This window comes from Ambystoma mexicanum, chromosome 1q (assembly GCF_040938575.1).
Source record: "Ambystoma mexicanum isolate Mex_15411 chromosome 1q, UKY_AmexF1_1, whole genome shotgun sequence".
NCBI lineage: Eukaryota > Metazoa > Chordata > Amphibia > Caudata > Ambystomatidae > Ambystoma > Ambystoma mexicanum.
In genome coordinates this window covers 638,750,619-638,773,146 of record NC_090922.1, presented here as the reverse complement: position 1 = coordinate 638,773,146, position 22,528 = coordinate 638,750,619, and the positions used below count along the sequence as shown (strand labels likewise).

At 53.1% G+C, this 22,528-nt stretch overlaps 1 protein-coding gene across 1 annotated transcript in view; it reads left to right on the top strand.

The window, feature by feature from the left end:
- The window catches only part of LOC138521771 (very-long-chain enoyl-CoA reductase-like), a 268,005-nt gene that overhangs the window by 24,013 nt on the left and 221,464 nt on the right, over positions 1–22,528 (top strand). The gene's annotated exons all lie outside the window — the stretch shown is intronic.

The window sequence follows — 22,528 nt, the reverse complement described above, 5'->3', positions numbered from 1 at the left end:
CCTCAGGGCCCTCTGCATGGAGTTCTCCGCCCTGACCATCGTGAGCCGTGCCTCTTCCGCCCGCTGCCGCTCCGCATCTATGGCGTAGCCCAACCGCTGCCACATGGAAGACACTTCCCGTCCTGGGTCCTCCTGCCCTCCGGCCGATGCCTGCCCCTCCGATGTCAAAGGCCCCGAGCCATCATGGCTCCCACCTGGTTGCTGCTGCTGCTGTACCTGTGCCCGTGCCCTGGCTCCTGCTGCCTGCACATCCTCCACCGGCCGGGGTGCAGTCGTTGATGTGGCCACCCCTGCTGGACGTCCGACTCCCGACTGTGGCAGGGATGTGTCCTCCACCAGCCTGGCCGCACCATCAGAGGCAGCTCCACAGGGCACCCAGGTGAGAAATGGGTGGAAAGATGGCACGGAGGATGACTGGCGCATAGGGTGTTCAGTTGAGGAGGGGGTCGGAACAAGCTCCAGCAAATGGAGGAATCCGGCCTGGGTGACCTGTTCCAGTAGGCCGACGCGGTCAACGAGCCATTCGAGATGACGTGCAGTCTCCTCATGAAAAGACTGCAGGTCACCTCACATGGCCCGTTGACACAACGCCACACCAGTCAGGACAGGCTCAACCCGTACCCGGATAGCCACGTCCGCAGGCAGAGGAAGGCCAGTTGTTGTAAGCTCATCCCCTGCCTGAAAACGTGTCTGGACGTAGGCATCCCTGCTGGTGCAAGATGATGCAGTGACAGGATCAGGGACAGGATTGCACACAGGCACCTCCGCGGCGGCCTCTGCTGCCTCCTGTCCCTGGTCCTGCACTGCACCACTAGCACCAGTGGAATCCCCACCTCCAGACCCCATCTCTGTCGCTTGCACGGCCTCCTCCTCCACCAAACCCCCCACCAACCTGGATGACTCCGTGCCATCTTCCCCCGTTGGGCCCTGTGGGGTCCCAGCTGCCCCTTCTGCTGCCGAGGAGTCCAACTCCGACCTCCGCCTCTTGGACCTCCCCCCGGCAGCTGCGGCCTGGGACGCGGCACCGGACTCCTCACTCCCCGACGAGATGACAACCTGGGAGGTGAGCCGGGCCTTGCGTCTCCGGCTGGCGGTGCGATCCCTGCCACTGTGCTCCACAGCACCTTCTCCGTCCTCTTCATCAGTTGACGCTGCAGACAGGGAGAAATAAAACACAGGCATCAGGGCACTGTACAATGGACACATACACACATGACAGTTGTACATGAGTGGCATTGGCAACCCTCAGACATGGCATCACATCGCCAACACACATGTCATTTCAACTCGCACACATGAGCCATACCACAGCCATATCGCAACAGCCAGCATCATCCACACACTTACAACAGCATGAGCAAGCAAAGGTGAGCCAGACATCACATGCAACACAGGGAGTGCACTACACATGCACACACACCACCACACTTGCATACATGTGTACACCTCTGCCAACTGTCGCAGTGTTGAGATCAGCATCCATGTCACATCTGCCAATCAGTCTTCCACATCCCGGTGTCACATGCATCCATGTTGCATCACTGTTGCACCCTTGTCAAATACACACACATGCACATGTACACAGTGCAGATACATGCAGCTGAAACCAACATCCATGTGTGACATCGCGAACATGCCTACTTACATACACATTCATTCAAACATCTGTGCCCACACATCTGCATTTGGCATGCAAGCCTACACACACAAGCACCATCCATGTCTCACACATGAGAGCCCTCGCATGTGTTAGCCTCACGGCCCTGTACACCCCCCCCATACTTGGCCCAATAAAAACACATGTGCAACCTGCACACTACTGGCACACCACCACACGCGCAGCTTACAATCAGGATGCATGTACACTTACCGCTCGACTCCAGACGGGTCTGCCTCTCAAGGACCTGGATGTGGAGCGCTGGGGACATGCGTTCCAGGACCCTCATCTGATCTTCCGACAAGTGGCCCCGGCACCCCTTAGCATCCGCTGCCTTCAAGAGGCGCCGGGCCTTGTTGAGGGTCCTGGACCTGAAGTCCTCCCAGCGCTTCTTGACATGATGGGATAGTCGGACTGTCACCCCAACCGCTTTGATGGCCGTCACGATTTCCGTCCAGATCTGAGTCCGTCCTTCCTTGTCGGCGCGCAAACTTCTGAAGAGGGCATCATACTGTCCCAGGACTTGCTCCACCAGGACACCAACTTCGGTGGCAGTGAAGCTGGTGCCCCTCTGCCTCTCTGCCGGGGGTTGCCAGTGGTGCCAGATGTTGCAGTGCCCGACATGACAACCCCAGAGGCAGGAGTGGGTGGGCAACTGGGTCCTGGGGCTGGTCTGTGGAGCGATGGAATCCCAGTCGGGAGTCTTCGGTTCCAGCAGGGGTGGTCACAGCAACAGCACCCCTGGCTGATGTGCAGGCAGCAAATGGCAGGGCACGTGGGCAGCAGGCAGTCAGGCAGCAGCAGATAGCAGGCGGGAGCGTGCTCGGGGCTATGGGGGGCAGTAATTCGGCCTTCTAGGCAGGAGCGTGGTCTTTTGTGTGCTTACTCGTGGCCAGCTTGATACGGAGTGATTTGGCATGTGAAAATCCAGCACGTCTGCGTGTAATTTGAGGAAAGGGCCTTAGCGCGTAAGCGCATCAGCACACGTACGCGAATTCATTTTCCGAAAAGCCCCCAGCATGTAGGCGCGTCTATGATGTTACGCGCACGTGCATTTTCCATGGCGCGTAGAAAAAATAAGCACGTCAGAGTGTCATAGCGTGTAATTGGTGGAAAGGACCTCAGCGCGTATGCGCGTCTGTGACATGCGTGCACGGGCATTTCCCTGTACACGGGTGCATGTTACACGTCCAATGACTGCACGTCAGAGTGTCAGCTCGTGTAATTGGAGGATAGGGCCTTAGCGCGTACACGCTGAAGTGACGCTGGACGTGTGGGCATGTTTAAAAGGTACGTGTAGAACGCCATTTCCTTGTACGTGCTTTTCGTGTAGAGCAAGTAGGTGAAATCTGTACTTCTTGGCGGTTCACACGCGATTTACTTCACGGCGTTCCAAGTTCGTACTCCCTGTTACCTCTGACAGCTTTTTCTCTTTTTGTCTTTTTCCTGCGCCTGTTTCCTCAAACAGCGTTCACTTCTTCTGTTGTCCTGTCTCCTCAGACAGCGTACAATTCTTCTTTTGGCGGGGGTGTTGCCATCGCGCATACGCGGGTCTTTTTTACGCTATTTTTCCAGGCAGACGGTGAGTCGCGCACGTATTTAACATCTGTGCTTGCCCCGTGTGTCGCGTACCCCTTCAGAGGTCATTCTAGGCTGCGTGTGACACGCATACATTAATTTTTGTGTTTCTGGGTGCCACAGCGTAGTGCAGGTTTATTTTTCCACGCACGTGGTCTAGGAGGGGTTGCGTGCACATTATCTCCCTTTTTTGGGGTGCCTGTGCGTTGCGTGACCCGTCATCTTCCCCCAGGGGTCACATACAGCCTTGCTAGAGCACTATGGTACGAATTCCATCTAGTACCCTACCCCTTTGATCCCCAATTGTCCAGGACAATAGTTTACTGCAACTCCCATATGCACAACAACATCAGTGCCATGGTTGGGAGGCGAGCACGCGGTAAGGGTGGCAAAGGTGGCCGAGCCTCAAGAGGTGGGCGTAGTGGATACGGAAGGGGACGTGGCCGGGACCTGCAGGGTGCCCCTAGCCCCCCATGTGTGGATGACCAGTCAGGGACACCCATGCCCCCCCCCCCCTGGTTGAGGGTAACGTGGCTGACACCATCCCTGCTCAGCCCTTGTTGGACCAGCCCATTGTGGCACCAGACCTGGCACAGGGTGACTCCATGGCTGACTTCCAGGTCAGCAGGTCTAGGTCACGTGTGGCGGTGCACGTTGGTGTCACCAGGCCACGTGGATCAGGGGCAGCTATGTCATCTGCTGCCCCGAGTAGGCAGGGCGGGGAGGCTGCAGGGGCAGCTGCGGCTCCATCCACCCCAGCTCTGAGTCTCCCAGCCAGGACAGTGTCGGTCCCAGTCCATCCTGCTGACGTTCCCCCTGACTACATCACACTTCAGCTAATGCCTGCACCAAGTCCCATGGTGAGTGTTCATTCCCACACTCCTAGTCCACAGTCCACCGGGGCTCCTGCCCCTAGTGTCCAGAGCGGCGTAGGACACTCAGGATCCCCACCACCTTCCAAGCGGAAGAGGAAGAGTGCTCGTCCAGTACAGGCTGATGCCCCAGACACGGCTACACAGTCCGGCCCGCCAAGGAAGCCCAGCTTCAATCAGGCCGAACTTGATGCACTTGTGGAGTATGTGTCCGCACATGACAGCGAAATGGTGATTACTGCAGGATGCAAGACCACACCTGCACAACGTCTGGCACACTGGCAGACCATCGCGGACATCATAAGTGCCCTTGGATTCGTGAGGCGCACAGCTAATGATTGCTACAAGTGCTGGAATTACCTGAAGCGCAGGGCAAAGAAAAAGCTGGCCTGAAGTCATGCCGCTACTCTAGTGACTGGAGGTGGGTCTCCAGCAGAGGACATTGAACTCACTCCACATGAGTATGTTGCTGGGATCTACGTCACGGAGGGACAGATCCAAGGCGTGGGAGACCTGCCAGATTACGAGGCGTTGCCCGGTGAGTGCACATGCATGTGTGTGTCATCCATGTGCATGGTGTGTGTGTGAGGGCTTCTGATTGAGTGCCAGGTGAGGGTGTGTGTGCCTGAGTGGTTTGGGTCACCCATGTGCTTCATCCAATACATTCTGCGCACCAGGATTTGGGTATTGCAGTATCCCTTCTGGCAACAGTAGACATTTAGCCCAAGCTCACGCCAGTTGCCCTTGAAGTGTCATCTTGCCACAACATTGTTGCATATTATTCTGTGTTCATTCAGGCTGATTGTTTGCATTCCACCACTTTCACTAGGCATTTCTCAGTCCTATTGTCACATGTGTGACATGGCTATGGTACATGCCATCTGTGTGATGGCATATGTCATGTATGTGTATTGGACATGCCAATCACAGGCCAATGTGTGATGGCACTGCTAGCCAGCATGCAGCAAATGTGTTGGTCTTCCATCTTGGTGTAATCAATGTGTGCCATTTGCCTCCCCTTCATACGCAGTGACGGTGCATGCATGGGAGGGTTATAGTCATGTGGGACATGTGTCAATGAAGTACTGGTTCTGTTGCTTCTCAGCCCTAATTGTGTGCCATGGTGCTAATGCTTGTTCCCATTTCTTTTCTTTCATGTCTTTGCAGGGCATGACGCACTTGATACTGCTGGGGTTGTGGAGATGGTGCAGACCCAGGAGGGGTCTCAGGCCCGACCGGGCACCAGTGAGGGACGTGCTGTGGTGGTGGGTGAGAACCCACACTTGCTGCAGACCATTCTCTCAAGCGGTGTCTCTGGGTGCACCTCCCCCGAGCTCTATTCATGTGTCGATTCGGATGATGAGACCTATGTGCCGTCGCAGGTAAGTGTTTCTGGGAGGGATTCTGTACTGTCCAACCCACCTGCACCAGGGGTAGAACCCTCAATGGGGATGTCAGTGTTGGTAGGTCCGCCTTTGGTGGTTACGGATGCAGGGTCACACTCCGCAACATCTGATCCTGTTCCTGGGCCAGCAGATCAGAGGGGGAATGCAGTCCTGCAGCCTCAGGCAGTGCCGGCACAGCAAGGCGCAGTTCGCCTTGCCCCAGACAGGTGTGGTGCCCGCCGACGTGGTGGCCGTACGCCACCTGGCAATACCGCATGGGAGCAATCCATATACGGTATGGCAAACCAACAGGCAGCATCATCTGAGATGATGGCTCAGGCCATGGATAGGGTGGCCACTTCCATTGTCCCCCAAGAAAGGCTGATGGAACAACTACAGCACACAACAGACTTCATTTGCCAGTCACACAGGGAGGACATGTTGGCGTCTATTGAGTCCCAGGGCCACAGGGAAGCCCTGAGGTTGGAACTCCGTCAGCTCAGGGTGAATCTTGTTGAGCTTGAGGCTTCAACTGACATGAGGACAGAACAGCAGCTGGAGCGGCTCACACATACGCTCTCAGCTGAGATGCAGGCAACTCGGGAGGAGGTCCGGGCATCCCGTGAGTTGTTGCATGGGGACCTCCGCAAGATTATCCTCCAGAACCAGACCTTCCACACCCGCTTGCTTGCTGCCATGGAGGACCAGACTAGGGCTTTGCGTGGGCTGCCTCCCATAGTACCACCACCTCCTGATGCAGCTGCAGAGGGTGAGGAGAGCGACAGCAGCGATTCTCTCACAATAGGGTAGCCGTGCAGGCCATGAGCCCATGGAGGTGTTTTTTTTCCCCAAAATCCACACAGGTGGGTTTTGGTGTGCACCCTGTCCTCGGACCTCCTGGGTGGCCTCCCCCATCCCCCCTGGCCCATTTTTGATTATTGATTTTTGATTTTTGATTTTTTTTACAGTGTGTTGCCTTGTGTGGCTCCAGTGGGCATACGCTGTATTGTGGCTGGGCACATGCAGGCTTGTCCTGAATTTGGGTTAAATGCTTGGGTTTGTGTGACACACACCCCTCCTGCTTCCCGTTTCCATGGGCTTGCAAAGGGTGTGCCCAAGTGACATTGACTTACACAGTGACGTTGGACTCCCATTTGCTGTGTGGGCAGTCTGTAGTCAATACTGTGTATACATTCCTAGTGCATATTGTTGTTGTATTGTACACTGCATGGTGTATTGATATGTGCCTCTGCATCCATCTCATCCTCCTAATTTGCAGGTCCATTCCTCATGTCTTCACAAGGTGGTCTACTTTGGAAATGGAGTCCATGTTGTAAGCAGTGCACCTACACTTTTGCGTGGCGCTAACACTGTACAGTTGGAAGTGGTTGAAGTGCCGGCATTATCAGGTAGTGAGACTACCAATTTTTTAAATCCGTACTGTCATGTTTATGGTAGGTTTGAGGTTGTGTAGGTGATTTGTAATATTGCTAAATATTTGGTAATGTGTGTTGTTGGTCCTGGATTACTGTGAACATTTCATGTGTGGCCAGTTTCCATTAGGGACAATGTACTTTGTGACACTTGTGTCATGTTGTGGGGATTACTTTGTTTGCTCTCACATAGCATGACATGCCATGGTGTGTTGTGTGGCAGTGCCGGGGAGGGGTTGGGTGACATGGCACTGTTCTCATGTTGTATTTTGCAAGTGGGTATTCATTTTTGCTGCATAGAAGTGTGTCTTTTGATGACACTGCATTGGTGGTGTTTGTGTGGGTAGGGATGCACACATTGTGACACTTCCAGGTGAACAATCTCAGGCTGCTATGGTTCTGACAGTTGCCTGTCCCTTCATTCATCATAATTGTCAGATTGAGTCATCATTGATTGTCAGATGGTATGTGCCAGGGCTGTGTGCACTCCACAGGGGTGTGATTTCTATGTTAAGTAATTAGCCACCAGCTGCGTACGGGCTGCCTCACCCGGTGCCCTTTCCCCTCCCATGCGCAGCGGGCGTGCATGTGGTTGAGAGTGTGGGGGCACCACCATGTCCACAGCCAGGCCCCGCGTGTTGCAACATTGTGCAGGACACATGCTGCCACTATGATCCTGCACACTACTGGGGGAGCGTATAACAGCTGCCCGCCAGAACGGTCAAGGGAGCGAAAGAGTGACTTGAGCACTCCGAATGTGCGCTCCACTATGCCCCGGGTTGCAATATGGGCTGTGTTGTATCTTACCTCGGGAGGCGTGATGGGGTTCCGAATTGGCGTCATCATGTGGGTGCTGAGAGGGTAGGCACTGTCCCCTGGGGAGGTGGTGATGGGTATCATTAGTGGGGTAGTGACATTACTCTGTATCTGACATGCATGCGTGTGCTGTGGCATTTATACTCACCAAGCAGCCACGCATCGCCATGCCGCCCAGCTTCCATGTCCCGGTTTAGGGTTGACATCCTGTAAATGAAGCTGTCGTGGGTGGACCCTGGATAGTTGGCATATACTGAGGTGATGATTCCCTTGGCATCACATACTACCTGGACGTTGATGGAATGCCAGTGCTTGCGGTTTCTATAGATGTGCTCAGATGCCCTGGGGGGACGTAGAGCCACATGGGTGCAATCAATGGCACCTAGCACTTTGGGGAATTGTGCCACCCCGTAGAAATCCTGGATGACAGCCTGCCTTTCTGCAGGTGTTCTGGGCAGGTATATGTGCCTGCGGACTGATGGGCGTGCAGTGATTATGGCCAACACCTGGTGTAGGCACCGTGGCTGCGTGGCCTGTGACACCCCCCCCACTATGGCACTTGTCCGCTGAAATGATCCGGTAGCCAAGAAGTGCAGTACATTGAGGACCTTCTCCAGGGGCTGAGTGCTTGGGAGCACAGGGTGGGTGATGTGAGGTCATCCTCCCACTCACTGACCAGGTCGAGTATTATGTGAGGTGGAAACCTGTACCTCCCATACACCTGGTCATCAGGCATACCAAAAAGGCTGGTTCTGGGTGTAAAGATTCTGGCCCTGACTATCCTCCTCCTCCTCCTGCGGTATCCCACGGCAACTGCTGCTAGGAACGGTATATTCATCCTGGCGTCTGAGCTTGTTTGTGGTTTGCGCACACTTTTATGCTGCGCGTGTCGACGTACGCCTGCCTCCTGCGAGTCGACGTGCGCCTGCTTCATGCTGGCGTACGTGTTTCCGGATTGGACCGTCTTTTTTGGTGTGTTGTAGGCGACCGTGTAAATCTTCCCGCCCACCCCAGGAATACACGTAACACGCTCTCCCAGGCCCAGTTGCGTGTAAATCTTCCCGCCCACCCCAGGAATACACGTACCCCACTCTCCCAGGCCCAGTCGCGTGTGGAAGTTCACACGATCACTGTAATAGATGTACCCTGCTGATATCGCGTGTGGAAGTTCATGCGAACCCGGTAATACACGTACCCTGCTGATATCGCATGTGGAGGTTCACGCGAACCCCGTAATACACGTACCCCACTGATGTCGCGTGTGGAAGTTCACGTGAACCCCGTAATACACGTACCCTGCTGATATCGCGTGTGGAAGTTCACGAGAACCCGTAATACACGTACTCTGCTGAAATTGCGTGTAAAACTACCCGCGCACCCCTGAAATACACGTACCCAGGCCAATCGCACTGCTGGGGGGTGGGGGTGCTGGGAGACATGAGTGGGGGCCTGGTGGAGGGTGCCTCTGGATGCTGGGGGGTGGGGGTGCAGGGGGACATGAGTGGGGGCCTGGTGGAGGGTGCCCCTAGATGCTGGGGGGTGGGGGTGCAGGGGGACATGAGTGGGGGCCTGCTGGCAGTTGCCCCTGGATGCTGGGGGGTGGGGGTGCAGGGGGACATGAGTGGGTGCCCCTGGATGCTAGGGGGTGGGGGTGCTGGGAGACATGAGTGGGGGCCTGGTGGAGGGTGCCCCTGGATGCTGGGGGTTGGGGGTGCTGTGAGACATGAGTGGGGGCCTGGTGGAGGGTGCCCCTGGATGCTGGGGGGTGGGGGTGCTGGGAGACATGAGTGGGGGCCTGGTGGAGGGTGCCCCTGACTGCTGGGGGGTGGGGGTGCAGGGGGACATGAGTTGGACATGAGTGGGGGCCTGGTGGAGGGTGCCCCTGGATGCTGGGGGATGGGCGTGCTGGGAGACATGAGTGGGGGCCTGGTAGAGGGTGCCCCTGACTGCTGGGGGGTGGGGGTGCAGGGAGACATGAGTTGGAAATGAGTGGGGGCCTGGTGGAGGGTGCCCCTGACTGCTGGGGGGGTGGGGGTGCAGGGAGACATGAGTTGGACATGAGTGGGGGCCTGCTGGCAGGTGCCCCTGGATGCTAGGGGGTTGGGGTTGTTAGGCGGAAACCTGTGCAGTTCCCTCTGGGACCACTGCAAAAGATTTAGGACTACAGGTGTTTGGCGGTGAACCCACTTGGTAGCAGTCTGTACCACACAGATTCACTTGGTAGCTGTGGCTGAGCAGTCAGACTTCCCTCAAGAAGAGTTGAGCAGTATGTGGAGTATACAAAATAGGGCAATTCTTCCCAGCAAGACAAGCAAACACGCAACGAGGCTTAGTGTAAAGATATTAAGGTATTTATTTATAAAACGAAACGTCTATTAAAAACACTATGGCACTTTCACGGCAAACAAATCAAACACAATTACTCTACGAAGAAGAAACGATCAATCCCCCTAGCAATATTTCGACAAGTCTAGGTTCTACCGGCACCACTTATTTACAGACAGAGGTGTATACCTCAACCTAGATGGCACTCTAATATTAGTTAGGACGGGAGAGAAAAAGATAGGCAGGCTATGAAATCAACACAGTTCAATACTTCACGGGTAAAATGTACAGTAAGAAGGCAAGAACCACAATAGATCATAAAGTTCAGAGGCCAGGCCCACTCGGAAAGAGGCAAGGCGATATGTCCCAAAAAGTCTCTAGTGGAGATGCATTCAAGTCTTTGTAGCAAATTGTTATCGGCAGATTGAACCAGTTCAGAACAATAAATGAGAAAAGCTTGGAGGCGACCCAACGGAAAGGAGAGGATTAAGACACCTCACTCGAACCGATCGAAAGGGAAGCCAGGCGGACACGGTACCTTGTTGTGGAGGGCAGCTCCGGCGGGGGCAGTTGTTCCTGGTGGTGGATGCACGTCGGGTCTTTGCCAAGAGTAGAGATGTTCTCGTCGTCGAAGAAAAGTGAAGTCCGGTGCACCACCAGGGAAGAGACCAGCCGCGGAGTGCTCTGTCACAAGGCACCACCTTTTGGTCGCGGTACAGGGGTAGTGGCTATCCGGTTGCCGAGGTGCGCTGCACGGGCAATTCGACCACTGCGTCCTGAGGCGAATAAAAAAGCAAAGGGGACTGGTTGTTCCCACCAGTCAGGGGAAGAGACTCTCCGGCAGGGAGATCTGCTCTGTCGTCGGGAAGTGGTGAGTCGGCTCCGCAGGGCTCCACCGGAGGTGTCGTCGTTGCAGGTCGGCTCAGCGCTACCCTCGTCAGATTCTTAGGTCCTGTGGCGACTTCTGAAGATCCAGTCCCAAAAGCCCTGCTTTTATGCAGAAAACCCCCATTCATTCAGCCTAGCTGTCAATCAGCACATGCTAAGTGGTGAGCGGGAAGGCTCACCACTTGGGCCAATCACTCCAGAGTGCGACCGGAGTTGGCAAGGCAACTCGGTACAGGGTGCCTAAACCCCCTCCCACACCCCTGTGGTAACCCAGACAGAATGGCACCACTTTGGAGGGTCTCTGTACAGAGCCCGCCAAAAGTGAAACAAAGGGCTCAACCTTTGGTTTAGGAGTCACAGAGACGAACACAGACGCCATTTTAAAAACCGAGTTCTGGCAGAAAATACCATCCGATAAACTTATTTATGATAAGTAGACCGGTGGTACGTTAGAGATTAACGAGGAAAAGTATCAATCTCCAACAATGGGACGAATCCCATAGGGTTAGGTTTGGGGTCGAACATAACAAGTAGTTTCCACTGCCACCAGCCAAAACTCGACGAGGGGGGACGGGACAGTGCCCCCTCGAGTAACAGATCCAGGAGTAATCGAATTACCCCTACTAGTACGCCCACAATAAGATGGTTTGTACTAGTTCTGTTAGTAAATTTAGGTCTAGTAAAGCCAATGGTGACTTTACATGCCCGGGGATACAGTAGTCAGTCCCCGGGTATGGAGTCTATGGTGGGGGTCCGCTAGGACGTCCCAGTGCTACGGCACATAGGGTGCGGTGTAACACACATAGAAAAACATATGAGGCCCTATGGAGTAACAGACCCCATAGCCCATAGAACACATTGACATTCAAAGGAATTACACACATACATGTCCAAGAGTGGGAGGAAAAGAGTCTCACTCTTGGCAGGATGGAAAAAAACAAACTCCCGAAATCCAGCAAAGCTGCTGGGGGACTCACTAGGTTAGGAAATTCAGCCTAAACAGAGAATTCTCCCTAACAGGGGTGCAGGGGGACATGAGTGGGGGCCTGGTGGAGGTTGCCCCTGGATGCTGGGGGTGGGGGTGCTTGGAGACATGAGTGGGGGCCTGGTGGAGGGTGCCCCTGGATGCTGGGGGGTGGGGGTGCTGGGAGACATTAGTGCGGGCCTGGTGGAAAAAAACAAACTCCCGAAATCCAGCAAAGCTGCTGGGGGACTCACTAGGTTAGGAAATTCAGCCTAAACAGAGAATTCTCCCTAACACTCGCCCCCCCAGACTAAGGGACAGGAGGATTTAATCCACTCCTGGATGAATCTCATACCTCTAGTTGATGACATACATCCTAGAGAGACCATCAGCATTTTGGTGGTGACACCTTGACCTATGTTCAATGGGTTTCCAGGTTTTCCTTTGTAAGCTATATGACCTACAAACCTTCCTAGGAACATCAGTCTTTTTAAGTTTATAGGGGATCTGGATGACCAGTCCCTCAGAAGTTGTTACAACTTCTGAACCTGTGTTAGGCTTTCTCAAGGGGTCCTTATAAAGGATTCCCTTAGATCTAGAGGGGCCTCCAGAGGTCTTCCCTACCTCTCTGTTGAGAGAAGGTTGAGTTCTAGGCCTCTTGGTAGGAGGGGATGGAGATAAGCAAGGTACATGCTTCTCCTTCCTCTGAGATCTTACCTTACCTACTTTAGGAGTTTCCACCTTAAGTCTAGTAATTGGGTTGGAGTCTTCTGTGGAAGGTCCAACAGTCTGAAGGTTTTTGGCCTTAGACTTTTCTTTTCTGGTTTTCCACCGGCACTGAGAATTACCAGTTCTCTGAGGCCTAGTTAGGGTTCCAGTAGGTCTATCCACCTCTTCCTCAGAAGCAGGGGGAGTCACAGACTCTATAACTGGGGGAACAATGATGGAGCTTGGTTGGGGCTCCCATTTCCCTAACATGTTAGCCTGAAATTTGCCTGGGTCAGAGGTCAACTTACCAACACCAGGGCTTGTAGTGGGGTTCTCAGTAGAGATTCCCACTGACTTAGAGTGGTTCCTTAAGGTGGCCTCTCTAGCCAATTTGGTTTGGTTCTGGGTCTCCATACTGGGAGGCCTGGGGGTACTGGATACTACTCCTAGAGTTTTTAGATCATTCCCCAACAAGACTCTCCCAGGCACCTCAGTCTGAACACTGACAGGAATCAACACTGTCATGTCATTACACTGAATGAGGGCTGGTAGAATCGGAACCATTTGGACAGGGCCTCCAGACATCTTAGCGGGACCTTTGGGTGCCTTAGCAACATCCTCAGGCCTGAAAAAGCTCTCGTCCACTATTGTTCTGCTGGCCCCAGAGTCTCGCCTGGCAGGGGTATCCTGGCCATTGACAAGAACACTGTCCACATAATAACATTTAGAGTTTTCTGGTATAGAGTCATACACACTCCTATTCTGATTACTAACCAGGTCCATCGACTCTACTGATACACTTGCTTGAAGAACCCAAGGTTCTTCAGCAAAGTCTTCAAAGTGAGCACTAGTCATTTGGACTTCCTCCTCAGGAGTGAAGGCTAAGGAGACTGTGCTGATCCCAGTAGGTTTACCCTTACATTTTGGATCTCCTTTGATATGGTCCGTTGCACCACAGAGATAGCATGTTCCAAATGCTCTCTGGAATGGTGGCTTGTTCTGACCTCCTTCTGGTTTGTGGCCAGAAGGGACACTATTCTGTTGTGGTTTTCCCTGGGGTCTACCCTGGTTATTTTGTTGTTTGGGGCCCTCTTTGGGTTGGGAGGTATTAGAATTCTCTTTTGAGTCTTTGTTAGGATGTTTTCCCCCATCCTTTTTCTGAGTTGCCCCAGAATCCTTATGAGTAGCCCTGTTGGCAACCCATAAATCAGCAGCCTTAGACAGCTTCCGGGAGTCCAATTCCTTCGAATCAGCCAAGTGCTGTCTGAGCTCAGGAGAACAGGTATCATAAATAGACTCCAACATAAAAAGATTCCTCATACCCTCATAAGTGTTCACTTTGTAACCCTTAATCCATCCCTCTAAGTTCTTCAACCCTTCTCTCACCCAGGTAGCCCAAGGGGTACCATCATGCTTTTTGAGAGTTCTAAACCTCTTAAGATACTGGGAAGGGGTCTTCCCGAATCTAGCTATTAAAGCTAGTTTCACACTTTCGTAATCCGTTTTATTCGCCTCCCCCAACTCCATTACCACATCAGTCGCAACAGGAGGGAGCCTAGAGAACAACCAGGGAAGTAAAGCATTCCCGGTGATGTCCTGGAGCCCATGATTGTATTCAAACAGTTTCAACCAATCCAACACATCCAATCTCGGTTCATACATACCCACTAATTCCTTCGGCATCCGGGGTCTTTTGGGACTGGGGCTCCTAGAGGAACCAGAGGAGAGAGAAGCATTTTCCATAGACAACTTTTTCATCTCTAACTCGTGATTAAGTTCTATTTCCCTGAGTCTTAACTCAGCTTGCTTCTGCTCAGCCTGGGCATTCATCCGTCTGAACTCGAGCTCTTGGTTTCGTTCAGATTGAGCCAAGAACCATTTGTATTCTAATTCGAGCTTCATTTTTTCAAGTTCAAAATAAGCAGGGTAACTTGTGGGACCTGGTATGGGCCCCGTAGGCACAGCTGGTAAGGCGGGTAGAGGAGCAGGGGAGACAGTTTTGTTAGCCTCTCCGTCCTCGTCAGCCTCTTCATCGCTATCATCAGAATTACGATTTAGATCAACACCATCACTGTTATCTACATTTGCTGGAGAGCTTGGTTCCTCCGAACCAGTACCCAGACTTTGGTTCGCCAGCAATCTCTCGATTAGTTCTAACTTCTTGCCTCTTACAGAAAGATTCTCTTGCCTACAGAGAGCTCGCAAACTCTCAGTATTTTCACCTGACAAGGACTCTTGACTGTAAGTTTCCATCGTAGACATGTTTTTAAAAGTTGCTTTTTGTGCTAAGTTTTGCAGTTAGTTATCCTACAGTGTCGAAAAGCACTCTAAACTGTATACTCGATACAAATCCCACCGCTGTTCACCAGTGTTAGGCGGAAACCTGTGCAGTTCCTTCTGGGACCACTGCAAAAGATTTAGGACTACAGGTGTTTGGCGGTGAACCCACTTGGTAGCAGTCTGTACCACACAGATTCACCTGGTAGCTGTGGCTGAGCAGTCAGACTTCCCTCAAGAAGAGTTGAGCAGTATGTGGAGTATACAAAATAGGGCAATTCTTCCCAGCAAGACAAGCAAACACGCAACGAGGCTTAGTGTAAAGATATTAAGGTATTTATTTATAACGAAACGTCTATTAAAAACACTATGGCACTTTCACGGCAAACAAATCAAACACAATTACTCTACGAAGAAGAAACGATCAATCCCCCTAGCAATATTTCGACAAGTCTAGGTTCTACCGGCACCACTTATTTACAGACAGAGGTGTATACCTCAACCTAGATGGCACTCTAATATTAGTTAGGACAGGAGAGAAAAAGATAGGCAGGTTACGAAATCAACACAGTTCAATACTTCACGGGTAAAATGTACGGTAAGAAGGCAAGAACCACAATAGATCATAAAGTTCAGAGGCCAGGCCCACTCGGAGAGAGGCAAGGCGATATGTCCCAAAAAGTCTCTAGTGGAGATGCATTCAAGTCTTTGTAGCAAATTGTTATCGGCAGATTGAACCAGTTCAGAACAATAAATGAGAAAAGCTTGGAGGCGACCCAACGGAAAGGAGAGGATTAAGACACCTCACTCGAACCGATCGAAAGGGAAGCCAGGCGGACACGGTACCTTGTTGTGGAGGGCAGCTCCGGCAGGGGCAGTTGTTCCTGGTGGTGGATGCACGTCGGGTCTTTGCCAAGAGTAGAGATGTTCTCGTCGTCGAAGAAAAGTGAAGTCCGGTGCACCACCAGGGAAGAGACCAGCCGCGGAGTGCTCCGTCACAAGGCACCACCTTTTGGTCGCGGTACAGGGGTAGTGGCTATCCGGTTGCCGAGGTGCGCTGCACGGGCAATTCGACCACTGCGTCCTGAGGCGAATAAAAAAGCAAAGGGGACTGGTTGTTCCCACCAGTCAGGGGAAGAGACTCTCCGGCAGGGAGATCTGCTCTGTCGTCGGGAAGTGGTGAGTCGGCTCCGCAGGGCTCCACCGGAGGTGTCGTCGTTGCAGGTCGGCTCAGCGCTACCCTCGTCAGATTCTTAGGTCCTGTGGCGACTTCTGAAGATCCAGTCCCAAAAGCCCTGCTTTTATGCAGAAAACCCCCATTCATTCAGCCTAGCTGTCAATCAGCACATGCTAAGTGGTGAGCGGGAAGGCTCACCACTTGGGCCAATCACTCCAGAGTGCGACCGGAGTTGGCAAGGCAACTCGGTACAGGGTGCCTAAACCCCCTCCCACACCCCTGTGGTAACCCAGACAGAATGGCACCACTTTGGAGGGTCTCTGTACATAGCCCGCCAAAAGTGAAACAAAGGGCTCAACCTTTGGTTTAGGAGTCACAGAGACGAACACAGACGCCATTTTAAAAACCGAGTTCTGGCAGAAAATACCATCCGATAAACTTATTTATGATAAGTAGACCGGTGGTACGTTAGAGATTAACGAGGAAAAGTATCAATCTCCAACAATGGGACGAATCCCATAGGGTTAGGTTTGGGGTCGAACATAACAAGTAGTTTCCACTGCCACCAGCCAAAACTCGACGAGGGGGGACGGGACAGTGCCCCCTCGAGTAACAGATCCAGGAGTAATCGAATTACCCCTACTAGTACGCCCACAATAAGATGGTTTGTACTAGTTCTGTTAGTAAATTTAGGTCTAGTAAAGCCAATGGTGACTTTACATGCCCGGGGATACAGTAGTCAGTCCCCGGGTATGGAGTCTATGGTGGGGGTCCGCTAGGACGTCCCAGTGCTACGGCACATAGGGTGCGGTGTAACACACATAGAAAAACATATGAGGCCCTATGGAGTAACAGACCCCATAGCCCATAGAACACATTGACATTCAAAGGAATTACACACATACATGTCCAAGAGTGGGAGGAAAAGAGTCTCACTCTTGGCAGGATGGAAAAAAACAAACTCCCGAAATCCAGCAAAGCTGCTGGGGGACTCACTAGGTTAGGAAATTCAGCCTAAACAGAGAATTCTCCCTAACAGGGGTGCAGGGGGACATGAGTGGGGGCCTGGTGGAGGTTGCCCCTGGATGCTGGGGGTGGGGGTGCTTGGAGACATGAGTGGGGGCCTGGTGGAGGGTGCCCCTGGATGCTGGGGGGTGGGGGTGCTGGGAGACATTAGTGCGGGCCTGGTGGAGGGTGCCCCTGGATGCTGGGGGGGTGGGGGTGCTGGGAGACATGATTGGGGGCCTGGTGGAGGGTGCCCCTGACTGCTGGGGGGTGGGGGTGCAGGGGGACATGAGTTGGACATGAGTGGGGGCCTGGTGGAGGGTGCCCCTAGATGCTGGGGGGTGGGGGTGCTGGGAGACATGAGTGGGGGCCTGGTGGAGGGTGCCCCTGACTGCTAGGGGTTGGGGTGCAGGGAGACATGAGTTGGACATGAGTGGGGCCTGGTGGAGGGTGCCCCTGGATGCTGGGGGGTGGGGGTGCAGGGGGCCTGATGGAGGGTGCCCCTGGATGCTGGGGGGTGGGGGTGCTGGGAGACATGAGTGGGGGAATGGTGGAGGGTGCCCCTGGATGCTGGGGGGTCGGGGTGCAGGGGGACATGAGTTGGACATGAGTGGGGGCCTGCTGGCAGGTGCCCCTGGATGCTGGGGGGTGGGGGTGCAGGGGGACATGAGTGGGGGCCTGGTGGAGGGTGCCCCTGGATGCTGGGGGGTGGGGGTGCTGGGAGACATGAGTGGGGGCCTGGTGGAGGGTGCCCCTGGATGCTGGGGGGTGGGGGTGCTGGGAGACATGAGTGGGGGCCTGGTGGAGGGTGCCCCTGGATGCTGGGGGGTGGGGGTGCTGGGAGACATGAGTGGGGGCCTGGTGGAGGGTGCCCCTGACTGCTGGGGGGTGGGTTTGCAGGGGGACATGAGTTGGACATGAGTGGGGGCCTGGTGGAGGGTGCCCCTGGATGCTGGGGGGTGGGGGTGCTGGGAGACATGAGTGGGGGCCTGGTGGAGGGTGCCCCTGACTGCTGGGGGGTGGGAGTGCAGGGAGACATGAGTTGGACATGAGTGGGGGCCTGATAGAGGGTGCCCCTAGATGCTGGGGGGTGGGGTTGCAGGGAGACATGAGTTGGACATGAGTGGGGGCCTGGTGGAGGGTGCCCCTGACTGCTGGGGGGTGGGGTGCAGGGGGACATGAGTTGGACATGAGTGGGGGCCTGCTGGCAGGTGCCCCTGGATGCTGGGGGGTGGGGGTGCAGGGGGACATGAGTGGGGGCCTGGTGGAGGGTGTCCCTGGATGCTGGGGGGTGGGGGTGCTGGGAGACATGAGTGGGGGCCTGGTGGAGGGTGCTCCTGACTGCTGGGGGTGGGGGTGCAGGGAGACATGAGTTGGATATGAGTGGGGGCCTGGTGGAGGGTGCCCCTGGATGCTGGGGTGGGGGTGCAGGGAGACATGAGTTGGACATGAGTGGGGGCCTGGTGGAGGGTGCCCCTGACTGCTGGGGGTGGGGGTGCAGGGGGACATGAGTTGGACATGAGTGGGGGCCTGCTGGCAGGTGTCCCTGGATGCTGGGGGGTGGGGGTGCAAGGGGACATGAGTGGGGGCCTGATGGAGGGTGCCCCTGGATGCTGGGGGGTGGGGGTGCTGGGAGACATGAGTGGGGGCCTGGTGGAGGGTGCCCCTGACTGCTGGGGGGTGGGGGTGCTGGGAGACATGCGTTGGTGGGCAGTAGTGCAAGGTGACATGTGGGTTGGCTGGGGGGCATGGCCATGGTGGATGGGCTGCCTGCGGGACATGTGCAGGGGTGCAGGGTAGTCCCCTGTGGTGTGTGCTGCCTGCAGGGGCCGTGGAGGGTGTAGAGGGAACACCTGGCAGGACCCACACGGCCAATTCACGTGTAGTATCCCCGGCACCCCCGAAATACACGTAGGCTGCTGGATTCGCGTGTGGAACTTCCCGCGCACCCGAAGTGCACGTACCCTGCTGAAATCGCGTGTGGAACTTAATGTGCACCCCGAAATACACGTACCAAGGACAATCGCGTGTGGAACTTCCCGCGCACCCCGAAATACACGCACACGCTATTTTTCACACAGCGGGTGTCCGTGTTTGTCGCGTACCCCTTTGCACCTCATTTGTCCTAGAGGGCCACAGTATGGATCATTCATCATAGCTGTATATAGGTGCTTTTTGTTAGCGCACATTTTGGCGCACATTTATTTCAGGCACAGGGATGCTACCGCCTGCTTTCTTGTGGCGGACTTGTTTGGCCCTGTGCGCGTCTTTGCCCGTGCACTGGTTCGCCCTATTCGATTCCATGAATACGAGTTGTAGGCGAGCGTGTGGGCGTTCCGCGCACTTGCCTCCTGTACTTCCCCCGTGACGCCTATATTTTCACGCGTTGTTCCCCATTCCGAGTGTTACGCCCCGTATTCCGCCTACTTTTGTTATGTGCGCCGCGCTATGTGCGATTTCGCTGTGGCCGTGGCGCACGCCGTTGGATGACCTGTGCGCCGTGCACTTTTTCAGCGCACAGCCAATATTTTTCTCGCGCACAGACTTCGATGTGCGCTGGTTTCCCTGCGATTTTCGCACTTGCACTGCGATTCGCACGTTTTGGCACCTCTGCGCCGGAATTTTCGGCGCACATTAATTCGATGAATCGGCCTATAAATATCCCAGGTCTTCCTGGGACGCAAAAAGAGAAACGTCAGTCGCAGATAAGAAGCAGTGTCCTTTGATCCACATCTTGACTGGGTAATACTTGTTCTGTTGGCATTTTCGTATGATTGCGCAGCGTGATTGAAAAGGATTCAAACTGTTTGCTTTTGAAAGTCTGTTTTGTGTAACAGGCAACACGACTGATTTATGTGTGTTTTCAAAGCAGTACGTGTTATTTAAATACCTTGCAGAGAGATAAATCACTATTAATACTTCTATAAGTTACCAGATCAAACTGCTCCGTGTCTGACTACATTTCCCAGGTCCCTTGGGCGCACAAAAAGAAACGTCAGGCGATTCATAGCCAAGCCAGTCTTCGTCGATCCGCCAGAGTCTTGGACAGTATTGGTGTTGGGTTGGGATTTATTTTCAGTACCTATTTCGGCCTACTGCCTACACTCATTACTTCTTATTCGACCTACACGGTTGTTTCACGGTCCATGATTCCCCTCCCTTGCAGCCTTGCCTGCTTTTCTTAACACGGGTATCCAATCGACCCTTGAACTGCGTCTCACAGGACACAAATTCTGTCTCCAAAAAATTATTCAGGATTATATCTCTAGTCTTGATACTAGTGTTAGTCCAGTATTGGATTGCACGCCCATACAGAAACAAGCTTAGATCTAGAACCTTCGAATTGCACTTCATATTACACTGTAATTTCCACTTCTGGTTCAACTCCCGACAGCCCAGCTGCTGGCGTGGCCTCCGCATGGCCAATGTGTGACCCGGAAACACCTGGAGACTGCAGCCCCGCCACAACAGTAGGACTTTGAATGTTAGCATTTCCACACTTAGACAGAATTGTGAATATTAGCATGCCCGCACTTAGATAGAATTGTGAATACTGGCCTGCGTTGCATCTAGATAGGACTTTGAATGTTAACATGTCCACACTTAGATAGAATTGTGAATATTAGCATGCCCGCACTTAGACAGAATTGTGAATATTAGCATGTCCACACTTAGACAGAATTATGAATATTAGCATGTGCACATTTAGATAGAATTGTGAATGTTAGCCTGCGTCACATCTAAATAGGACTCTGAATGTTGGCATGTCCACACTTAGACAGAATTGTGAATAGTGGCCTGTGTTGCATCTAGATAGAATTGTGAGGGTCAACAGGTGCCCACAAAACTATGAATGTTAGCATGCTAAAGGTCAGGTAACCCACTAATCAATATAAGCTCAAACTCTGCATACTTATCTCACTCAAAAAACTCACACAACCATCTCTCGCACAACAAGCCGCACGCACTTCACAACACTGCAACAACACATAAGCCGGAGCAACAGCACACGCGGACTGACACCGATCCAATATCCGCACCAAAGCTCAGCATCTGGTGTATACCGAGTTGAAGTTGCCAACAGAACACCACTCCTCTCACTATCCTACTCCCTCTTCACCTTACTAACCCATCCCTCCTTATCTTTTACAGATCCGCCAGAGCGCCTGGGGACCAATTCCGTTGGTGATGGTGCACGGTACAAATACCTTTAACATTTAACATTTAACATATACTCTGTCCTACGTGGATAGTGTAACTATGATTGCACCCAGTGATCTAGCCAAATTAGATAATTTACCAGTTCCTGGAAAAGTTGAAAGTACTCGACAGTTGCCAACTTCAGAAAATGCCCTACTTACTAACCTGGGTACTGATGTGTCAAATACCACAGCTCCAGAAGAGCTAGTAGTTAACCTCCATGCTAACCTTGTCATGCCATCTATTGTTACTCAGCCAAATATTGCAACACTACCAGTAATTTCGGCCGGCCACCCCGTCAGATAACGTTGATCCTATCTCTTCTTGTGATCCTTTACCGCCTATTAGAGTGGCACTTTTAAACACTCGCTCACTCAGTAAGCATGCTATGAACATACACGATCTTGTCGAGGTAGAACACCTGGATATGATGTATATTACAGAAACATGGCTCAAAGACTTCAGTGGCCCCAAAATTAGTATGGCAACTCCCCCAGAATGAACGACCTCAGAAGGGACTGGGTTAGAAAGCGTACTCACTATCCCAATAGGTAAGTGATTGGCATTTCCAGTAACCCAACCAGGATGATGGGCACTGAGCCTGAGACAGAACTACCAAATAATACCAGTAAAAACAGAACATCCAGATCTCCTTACCGTATGGCTTTGCCTATACTTACCACCTCCCACTTACCTGATTCTGCTGAGGGAGCAGCAGAGATTCATGGCAGCAATGGATGACACACAGTTGGACTAATTTGGGATAACATGTCAACACCCAACGAGTGAGGGGCAGATGGAGACATGCTGCTTGTTGTCTTTTCACTCCTGCAGCAAGGCCAGAATTGCATGTGGTCAATTGAAGTATCCTACAACTCACGTTCGACAACCCCTGTCAGAAGCCACATAGGGATACTCCCACCACTACAAGACAATATACACATGTATTGCACCATGACAATGAACATTTTCCAGTTGCACCCAGCCTGTCAATGCCAGAAGGCGGAAGTGTGCAGCTCTTATTTAATAAAGATCAGTGAAGAACACCAGAAATGTAAGCTGAACGAGAGTGGAAATCCCATTGCTCTGTCCTTTTGTGCCCCAATCCACTTAATCACACAGCCATGGTGATGAGGTGGACGAGGATCTAGACTGAGATTATGCTTCATCAGAGTCTATACTTTTGGAAAGAAGTGATACTGAGGTGGAAGAGAAGAATGACACCACAGATGTAGAAGTTGAA